Source organism: Taudactylus pleione, unplaced genomic scaffold (assembly GCF_031769625.1).
Source record: "Taudactylus pleione unplaced genomic scaffold, aTauple2 ptg001313l, whole genome shotgun sequence".
Classification (NCBI taxonomy): domain Eukaryota; kingdom Metazoa; phylum Chordata; class Amphibia; order Anura; family Myobatrachidae; genus Taudactylus; species Taudactylus pleione.
This window is the reverse complement of record NW_028285713.1, coordinates 264,848-276,162: the sequence shown is the minus strand read 5'-3', so window position 1 is coordinate 276,162 and position 11,315 is coordinate 264,848.

Sequence of the window (11,315 nt, the reverse complement as noted above, 5' to 3'; positions counted from 1 at the left end):
ATTAAAAAGGAGGACTTATGACTGTTAGAGGGAAATGAATCAGACCCTCTAAAGTAGGGGTGGGCAATAAGCGGCCCCCCAGCTGTTGTAGAACTACAAATGCCAGCATGCCCTACTAAAACTGTTACAATGCATGCTGGGATTTGTAGTTTAACAACAGCTGGAGGGCCGCTTTTTTGCCAACCCCTGCTCTAAAAAGAGTGGACAAGTGAAGTTGCCCATAGCAACCAATCAGCTCCGAGGTAGCATTTATCTAGTATATTCTATAAAATGATAGGTAGAAGCTGAGTGGTTGCTAAGCCCAACTTATCCACTCTTTAGAATGTTTGATACATCACCCCCCAAGTCATCTACTATAGCATACACTACACACATCACATCTCACACACAGAGTTGTGGAGGCTTACGCTACTTCTCACAAGGTTGCCTTATAATTACATCTTTCTCACTTTCCTGTACCTCTGTTCAATTCTTTTGTATTTTTTTCCCTAGTATTTAAAGCTCTAATATAGGTGGCGTGATCCTGCAAGTCATATTGTAGGACATCAGAGCACCCATGAAAGTGTTACAGGAGCACAGAAGAGAGATATATGTGGAATCTTTAACTAAATGTGCGAAAGTTGTAATATTCTGTTAAAAGGACTTAAGGTGCATACACACTAGACGATATGCTCCCTGAGCGATATCGTCTAGTGTGTCCCCGGCAGGCTGTGCTCAATGTCGTTCATGACATTGAGCACAGCCGCTGAACAATATCATTAGCGATATCGTTCAGCGCCGGGCTCTCTCACCCATTCCCTGACATGCAGCAACCTGACGAGGTCGTCAGGTTGGCCTGCATGTCAGCCCGATGAACGAGGATGACGAACGACCCGCGGGAACGCGCGTCGTCGTCATCGTTCATCTTTTTTGTGTTAAAAATGGACGATAAAGTGGACGACTGAACGATAATGATATCGTTATCGTTCAGTCGTCCACTTTAATCGCCCAGTGTGTACGCACCATTACAGTTTGATGTGGTCTTTGATGGAACCAAGTAAACACCTGCTGTCACAGCACCAGCAATATACCCACTTTCTACTAGTAGTTTGTGCTGGCTCACATGGGGGATGGGTCTAGTGAATACCCCAGTATGGAACAGGGCCACCCTAAGGACATAATTTGCTTTGTTGTGAGCTATGCACATTCTGTGGCCCCCTGGCTCCTCCAGGCAGCAACTGAGAAGTTTGGGCCGAGGTGACAATAGAATCATGAGACATGTTGTTAGGGATAGGCCGGGGGTCAGGAGCTGGCAGCACAGCACTGGGAATCAGTACACAAACCAAAGGTCAGTCATTAGCAAGTGTAGGGTTCAAAGTTGTACGCTAATCTGATGTTCACGCAATTGAGCGATTATCGATGATCTACGCATGCGTCACAGCCACAATGAGCACACGTGGCGATTGAATTGCGATTACGGTGCAGTGATTTGCAAGTGATGGACAGGAAGCGAACATTTTGTGGGAGGTAACTGGGAGTGTCAACTAAAATGGAGGTATGTTCCGGGCGGTTCTCCAGCTGTGTCTGTGATCCAGTACGCAGATAACATGGCTCTGGTGGACATTCTGATTGGCCAAAGACTCACTCAGGGAGTCGATGTTTGCATTATCTGTGTCCGATGCAGCGAATGTGCACGCAATTGCGGCAGGTGTGATGGCTCAGGTGGGCATCTCAGTACAAGTCCCGGCCGCTGTGCCATTAGCATATTCTCACAAATCCGCAACTGTGAAAATCTCATCTGTGGCAGCAATAGCGCACAGCTCTGAGTCAGCATTCATTCATAGATCTCCGGGGAGCCAATACATGGAGTAATGACCGGTAATCATCAGAGACGAGATGGAATACAGCGAGACCTGCAGGAATGCCAGGCTTGGTACTGTCAATAAGAGAGAGGTTATTTCATTTAATAAATAAAATTATCCACCATCCATGCGCTTTACCGTCGCAAAACGGCATATAGCATCCGCCTGCATCGTAAATCTCTTCTTCCACCAGATAGAGATGAGAGGATACTTGTGATGTGGGCACTCCTGTAACTGCCTGATATCACATCGCATAGAACTGAGGGCCTGATTCAGATCTGGTCGCAAGCGCTGAGCGCTCGCAACGGGGTCGATGGTGGCCCACAGCGCATGCGCACAACGGAGCCAGCTCCGTCGTGCGCATGCGCGAGACCCGGCTAGTGACAGGCACTCCGTCGCTAAGGGTCTTGCAACAAAGGGGGCGAGCTGTCAATGTTGAGTGACAGCTCGCCCCCTTTGGTGGGCGGCTGCCCAAACGGAGGCGTTCCCATGAGAACGCCTGTCGTTTGGGGGCAGCCCCACTGACATCACTTGTGATGTCAGTGGAGAGATTCCGTCTCTGTTAGAGCCGAAATCTCTCTGGGGCTTGCGGCCACGAGACCCTACCACAAGGGTCTCATCGCAAGCCCGATGGTCGCGATGGTCTTGACCATCGCGACCCTCATCATGGCCGCTCGCTGTAGCTGTGGGTGGTCACCCACAGCTATGCGAGCGGCCAGGAGGCCGTTCTAAAAAAAAAAAAAACCCCGGCCCTGATTCAGAGCGAGCGCTTTCAGAGCGACCGGGTCTGAATCAGGCCCTGAATTCCCCCCAAATTACTTCCCAGAAGTTAAACACCACAGCTCTAGAGCAAAGCAAAGATAATTAGCAGTTTAATCTCACTTTAAGATGATGAGCAACTGCATGGAAAGTCATATGGAAAGACTGAGCTGTACGCAGATAACAGGCAGATATAGATGTAGATGCGAGAAGATCACCCAATGAAATGTTTCTCTCACTGCACAATGAGAGATTCTATAATTATGGAAGTTACTAAACATAACAAACAGAGGTAACGGGCCTTACTCCGAGGTGGAGGCAGGAAGGTAGCGGCTGTAGGGTAATGCTGCGGCGGATGTGTGTTTTATAGAGAAGCTCACCGGCTGCAACGCGAATCCATGGCCGCACCATTGGACCTGCAGTGGGTCCATGGCTGCCAGTGTCACGGGCATGACCGCTGCCGTGAGCCCCCACCCCACAGTCATCGCCCAAGAGCCCCACTGCAATTGCATGGATCTTTATGCAATATTGATCTGCGATCCCTACTGGTAACCATCAGGACACACGTGTAGTGCTTCTCGGACGCATGCGCAATTGTGCCCAATGCTTTGCTCTGAATCGGGCCCACGGAATGATTTGTACAGGCAGATGCTGTAAGTATATTGGTGTACGAGCATTGCTCATATGCATTTCATAAATAGTCATAGGTGGCTACACACAACTCAATATTTATTAAGACATAATAAAATATAGAGAAACAAACAAAGCACTTGATTAAACCATTATGATTGTTGGCACTTCCCAATACACAAACATTACCATTATTTGGTTTCACATTTCTGAAAAAAAAAAACTCACATTCAGCCCCGGATAGAAATTCGGTCTTCATTTCCCAAACTTGTGTTCCGTTTTGGACCTCTTATCACAATTATTATGTCTGAATTACATGGGTCCTAAAAATCTGTGGCGTTGGACAACAATAGGTTACTCTGGGACTGCCAAGGTGTAATTGCACAAGGTTGTACAAGGTGCAGCTTCTAAAGAGTCTTTGCGTCAGTGATGGCACAATATTAGGCTCAGAGCCCCTACAAGCGGCTGGGAAAAGGCTTGTAGTATGGGTTTTTGTATACAGTCCATTTCTGTAGCTTATGTCTTTTGCCATCAATGACGTGCGGCTTTACAGATTTTATTATACACCTCTGGAAAAGCGTTTTTGCAGTTCAGTTTCTCTCGCAGCTTCTGATACAAAGAAGAGTCAAACATCTCCCAGAATTCATCACGGCTCATGTAACAGTCTGCATACAGCATTTGGAAGCTGAACAGAGAAAGAAATAATTATCATTTGGAGGCAAATAAACAACTACAGGATGTAAATATGCATTTGGTCTGCTTGTATATGCGCACCAATGGCCTGTGTCAGAAACGGATGGAAATCATACAGTTGCCGCGTCTTTGTACTCAGCAGCTGTGTGATAATAGACTAATGCCACAGGAGGCGTCTTCTGTAAATAGACGTCACCTGTAGGCTTCTCTGATTCGCTGATGCATCCGAGGACGTTACCTGTTGCCACCCCCAAATGCCAGCAGCAAGTCAATCATGCTGCAGCATGTGGGGCACTGCAAGCAACATCACAGCCCCAGATCTGCGCATGCGTAGTGCGGTCTCTGTGCAGATCTAAAAACATCAGAGATGTATGTAAACGGGTTTCCGTACATCTCATGAATCAGACCCCAAGTAAATTAATGTTGCAACATCAGTTAAAGCACCAGTTAAAGCAACCACAGGAGGGTTATAATAAACAAATCACACTCTATGCTTCCGGCAGCTGTACAACAGATGCTACAGCAATTAGGGGCCAATTCATCATCGGAGGCCGCATGGCCCCTGATGATTAAGTATTGATCTCGCTGCAAGGGATACTTAAGTATCCAACTCGCAGCGGGGAAAACTTAATTCATCATTTCTTCGGTGCGGGGACAACTGCTCTGAAAGGCAACTGTCCCCTCGGTTAGTATCGCAACTAGAGAAGTAGCTGCATTACTTACCTCCTCCACGTTGGCGCGGCTACGCATGTGCAAAGGTAGCGAGAAGGCGGCAGAGGGATCCGCTTGGATCCCTCTTCGCATCCCCGGAACTCCTTCCCATAGGAACCCATATGAAGGAGCGGGGGATCAGAAAACTAGCGCCATCTGAACATGGCGCTTGTTCTTGCAAGCAAGCTCCAAAAAGTTTTCGGAGTTTGCTGAATATCAGGTGGCCCATTTGGGACCCCTAATGATGAATGGCCCGGTAACTAAAATATGCGGAAACTAGCGTTTCCACATGATTACCGGGCCATTTATCGATGATGAATAGGCCCCAAAATTCTATCCATTTCCTCAATAGGCAGATCAGTGATTAAGGGTAAAATAGTGTAGTATTGCACATTTGTACTGGAATAATATAGTTTTTTGTGATACTGACCAAATAAGTCAGGCAAATAATACAGGTAAAGTAACTGCCCAATGAGGCTACAACTGGAATTTATATCGGTAACTTACCCATGAGCATCTCTGACAAACATTTCTAACTGGCGCATTGAAGCCTTGGCATCAAAGTGCTTTGTCTTGGGTTCCCCATATGCTCCAATATCTACATAGGCTCAGCCTCATTGCCCTTGGGATGTACCATGCCTGGCTGACTTGGTAATATGAATGGACAAAGCCAAAGGCCCTCATTCAGAGCCGTACGCTCTGAGCAGAGCGCACGCTCTGCATGAGGGCCGGGCTCCATTTTCATGGAGCGTCCTCCTGGACGCTCGTATAGCTGTGGGTCACCACCCACAGGCTATACGAGCGTGCATTTTGATGGCCGCGATGGTCGTGACCATCGCGACCATCGAAATTGCGAGCCGGAGCCTGCGGTTGAGGTTTTCAACCGCAAGCTCCGGAGTGATTTTGGCTCTATCAGAGCCAAAATCACTCCCACTGACATCACTAGTGATGTCAGTGGGCCGGTTTCTGACGAGAGGCGTTCCCGTGGGAACGCCCCCGTCAGGGAGGCACGCCCCCGGCACGCCCACCAAAGGGGGCGTGCTGTCAATCAACATTGACAGCACGCCCCCTTTGATCGGACACAACGAGCGAAGGAAAGTCCTTCGCTCGTCGTGTCTGGCGCATGCGCACGACGGAGCTCCCTCCGTCGTGCGCATGCTCAGTGCAGACCATCGACCCACTTGCGAGCGGACAGCCGCTCGCGAGTGGGTCTGAATCAGGCCCAAAGTGGGTAAACCTGTAATAAAGAAAAGAACATATGCCTCAAAATGTAATATACAGTTACAGAGCAGAAAGATAAATGTGCTGCAACCTGGGACTCAGGAGTCCTGACAAAAGCCCAAGAACCACGGTTTATTACCCAAGATTTACATGATTTAAAACCCAACAAAGGGGCTGATACAGGGTTAGGAACAAAGCAAAAAAAGGAATTTGAGCCTTGGAAAACCACATTGCACTGCAGACAGGGCAGATTTAGGGCCTGATTCAGAGCCGGTCGCTATTTGCGGTCGTTCGTTCAACAAAAAGGGGTGGCTATTCAAATGAACCGTTCGCTCTTTGCGGTCTGTTCACGCCTCTATGTCTGAACGAGCGAACAAAACTTGCGGTTGTAATTTTGAAAGAGACGCCCCCTGGCCGCTCGCATCATACGTCATGTCTGCTATTTATTAGATTAATCGAGTACATCGACCAGCGTATGAACTGCTTGCTATTCTTGTGGCTGGTGTTTGCTACCACAAATTTGCGAGCAGTTCTGGCTATAAAATAACCCAGTGACGTGGTCAATGACGCTCCAGTATTAATTATGCACACCCTTAAAACACCCGTTTTGACCTTTAAGCACGCCTGCGTTCGGATCTCCACTCCCCGTTTTCAAGCACCTTCCCCTGTTACCACCCACAAACGCCTCCTCCTGTCACTCATTAGCAGGCATTCGCTATTTAGCGAACAAACGATTTTCAGCCGCACTGACTGGTTCGCGCATGCGTATAACGATCCGTACGCATGCGCAGTTGGGCAAACATCGCTCGGAGCGAACGACCGGCCGCTTACGAGCGGCTCTGAATCAGGCCCTTAATCTGCAGAGAGATTTAGGGGTAAAATGTACTAAAGGTCGATTTTAATTCTAAATCAATCAAGATTGATTTTAGGGGCTAAATCACACATCTACTAACACTGAAAAATGTATATAAAAAATTGTCTGTTAGTAAATATGTGATTTAGTCTCTGAAACACAACATCGATATTGATCGATTTTTTTAATAGATTAAAAACGACCATAAGTAACTTTGGGGGTCATTCAGACCCGTTCGCGAGCAAAGGACGCTCGCAAACGAGTCGATGTTGCCCCACTGCGCATGCGCACGATGGAGGGAGCTCCGTCGTGCGCATGCGCGAGACCCGGAGAGCGACGGGCTCTCCATCGCTCCGGGTCTCGCACCAAAGGGGGCGTGCTGTCGATGTTGATTGACAGCACGCCCCCTTTGGTGGGCGTGCCGGGGGCATGGCTGCCAGACGGAGGCGTTCCCATGGGAACGCCTACCGTCTGAAGCCGGCCCCACTGACATCACTAGTCACTAGTGATGTCAGTGGAAGCGATTTTGGCTCTGATAGAGCCAAAATCACTCCAGGGCTTGCGGCAGCGAGACCCTACTGCAGGGTCTCTGTCGCAAGCCCGATGGTCGCGATGGTCTTGACCATCGCGACCATCATCATGGACGCTCGCATAAGCTGTGGGTGGTAACCCACAGCTATGCGAGCGTCCATGAGGATGCTCCTAAAACAGGTAGGAGGGCCCTGATTCAGAGCGTTCAGCTCTGAACCAGGCCCTTTATCCCCTAGTTGGGAAGAGCACGTGCTAGCTCAAATTTAAATTCCAGTGTAAAAACAAAATTGCTCCTGGACATAGCTGCATCAAGCTCAACTCATAGGGCCTGATTGATCACGAATCGCAATTGCAACCACGTGCGCAGATTGGTCGATGGGGCGTACTGCACTTGCGTATGAAACGCCGTGTGCGTGATAGCATTGTGATCGCACAGTGATCACCCACGCAGAAAGAAAGCCATCGCAGAGTGAGTGATGGAGGTCAGTGTTTGGGGGTGGTGACGTGGGAGTGGTCGGAGAAACGCAGGCGTGCCAGTCCTTTTGAACGCCGTTGCATGGGCGTGCATAAATTAGCCACTGCGAAAGCATACGCAACTTGAGTACTCACTGCGTGCAATGCGGATAGCAATTTCCGAGTAAGGTCAGACCTGCTGTAATTGTGCGTGAGGGGCCGATGTTACTCGATGTTCCCAATGTAGACACAGGACTGCAAGGTATTACAGATGTGAGATAGTGGTAGTGGGCATCTCTATGCTGGCTGTACGACGGCTTTGCGATTGCATTCATTAGCATATTTTCACAGCAGACATGTGTGTGTAATCGCAATAGCGATCCGTAGGGAATCAGGCCCTTAGTCTAGAATTCTTGACACTAAAGCCAGGTACACATTACCCGACCCGCCAATGCGACACCTGATGGTACGATTGGAACGATATACCGGGCAGTTCGTACACACTGCACTATCCGGTGTCCCACCGACCGATACATTGTTCACCCTCTTGGCTTCGGCAGATGGCTCGCTCCATCTGCCATACATGCACGGTCAACGGAATGACCCCCATGTCGCTGTGCAGGGGTGCGCATAGTGCATACACGCTACACGATCCAGATGATATGTCCGTCCAATTCGCCATATCCTCCGAGAAATCGTCTAGTGTGTACCCAGCATTAGGGGTATATTTGCTAAAAGTTGATTTTAATTGATTTCGAAAATCACTCAAAATAGATTACCATCGATGTTGTGTGTGGGGCTAAATCACACATTTACTAATACTTAAAAACACAATAAAAATGTTGATGGATTTTGAATGATTTTCAATCGATTAAATATGATCTTCAGTAAATATACCACTAACACTGACTACAACTGAAATGAAATACAAACAGGATATACTGTATGTAGAAATATTGCACCAAAGATCCATCAACATGATAAGCTCTCACTAATATCTAAGTATATCACATTTAAAAGAGTTAGCAACAAATTAGGCTACAAATAAACACAGCAGCATTTGAGTCTTGCACACATGACGTGTTCAATAGTAGGAGTTATAGAAGCAGTTTCGGACTGGTCGGGGACCTTGCACTTTACAGATGCATGTGCCTACTATCTATAACCAGTCTCCCAGTGCTTCTTCCTCCCAATTGTCCTGCCACATCAGCCTGCATATGGACCGGACCAATGGTAACTACCCAATGAGGATGGTCTCCTGTTTGTTTCTTACCTACTCAGGGAAGGGTTTTGTCCTTTTACTCTGACAACTAGAAAGCCTAAATCATTTTAGTGATCTACAGGATTGTCTTGAGCCTTAATCCTTGCTTGATGCAGATAATGGCTGTGACAAATGTCAGAGTAAACTACCTGCAGATTAATCAGGACTTTGTCCTGCCTGTATCCTCCTGCAGTCCTGGATAGCAACCCAGGGCAACCTGCCTTCCTACTATAGATAAGGGAATGATTTAGCAGAGAGTCTTCTCCAACAGCTAACAGGCTACAGAGTGTGGCTCTATTGGGGCCTAGTAGACAGGGCAAGCAGAACTCCCAGCGAAAATTGGACGTGTGTTTAAAAGGTGGAGGTAATTCCATCTCTGGGTGGTGGGGTGCAAGTTCCACCACTGTCCACATTAGGGGTGTCGCACACAATTTTTTTTTCTTTCTGGAAAGGGTTCAGACTCTGGGATCCGATATATTTCAGGTTTTCAGTGCATGAGGGTTGTCAAAACCCAGGTTTCAGCTGACCTCCAATGTCCATTCCTTACTAGCCTCACTTTCTCACAAAATATTAAGTATTCCTTCCTGTGGTAGCAGGAGGGGCACCATCTGTCTACAGGTGAGCCATTACCAACAGTGGCGTAACGAGGCCAGGGTGAGCAGGGCACGTGCCCTGGGTGCCATGACAGGCCCGGAAGAGAGGAGCGCCGCCGGCCAGGGCAATGTAGAGTGTGTAGATGTGCTACACACTGGGATCGAGTGTGTGATTCCAGCACCAGCAGTCCAGTGAGAGGTGTCCCCAGTGGGACACATCAGTGGCCGGCGCTGGGACAGTGGACCTGATTCAGCGGGCGATCACAGCTGTGAACGCTAATTGGCAAGCATTTGGCTAATGCTTGCCAAAGCACCGCCGACATAAAGACTCCCACTGCTGCTATCTCACATCCGTCCACTGTCGGTCTTCTGTATAAACATCGGTACCATTGATGCACATCGACCACTCACGCAGCATTTACAGCTGGTCTGACCTGATGCAGACACTGCAAGTGTCTTAGCACACAGTGGGCTCTCAAGCTGCATATGCAATCGCCGTGGCTGATTTAGCAGAAGAATGCAGCAGAGGACTGGAGAGTGGGAAAGTAAAAGAGCTAACGAAGCTCTCCACTGCAGCCTCTCCCGCCAGACAGGTAAGCCTTCTATGAGGCCTTCCCGTCATTAACCCCTCCCTAGACCACCAGGTTGTCGGGCACTAGACCCGTGGTTGTAATCAGGCCTTAGGTCTGTGGCACTGATTAGTGGGCATCAGGCCCATGCTCCTGTAAGTGACCTTGGGCAATAGGACCAGGCCACAAATTTTTTTGGAGGGGGCGCCATTTTTCGATTTGCACTGGGCGCCTAAACTCCTCGAACACCCCTGATTACCAATTCCTAACTGGTAGGGAATAATCATGGAAGACTGTTTCAAGGATTGTGGGACATAACGTTTTGGGGCAAGAAAAGCATTCAAATCAGATCCAGTAGTCTGAACATTTAAAAAAAAATTTTTTGCAAAACAATAAAAAAAAAGGACACAGAGGAAATCATTTATCAATAACAAAAATGTATTTTTTTTGAAGCTTGCCATATTCTCTGTACATTGCAGTAATAATTGTTTAGAACTCACATTAATCTCCTTGTGGAAAGCAGTGATGGATTTTTGTAGGCATTTCATGGGAACAAGCATATCCTGAACCACGTGGTGCTGCTCATACAGCCTTCGGATGGTCTCGCCCTGGGTGAGCTTTAATAAGGAGATTTTTGGAGGAACCATCCAACCAAACAGGTACCGGAACACTGGGTGATTACCAAAAGGAATTATGGCCCTGATTCAGAGCCGGACGCTCTGACCAGAGCGCTCGCTCTGAATCAGGGCCCACCTCCATAATTATGGAGCGTCCTCCTGGACGCTCGCATAGCTGTGGGTCACCACCCACAGCCTATACAAGCGTGCAGGATGATGGTTGCGATGGTCTTGACCATCGTGACCATCGCCAGTGCGACCAGAAGCCTGTGGTTGAGTTTCTCAACCGCAAGGCCAGGAGTGATTTTGGCTCTATCAGAGCCAAAATCACTCCCACTGACATCACTAGTGATGTCAGTGGGGCCGGCTTCTGACGGTAGGCGTCCCCTTGGGAACGCCTCCGTCTGGCAGGCATGCCCCTGGCACGCCCAACAAAGGGGGCGTGCTGTCAATCAACATCGACAGCACGCCCCCTTTGATCAGACACTACGAGCGAAGGAAAGTCCTTCGCTCGTCGCGTCTCGCGCATGCGCACAATGGAGCTCCCTCCGTCGTGCGCATGCGAAATGCACACCATCGACCC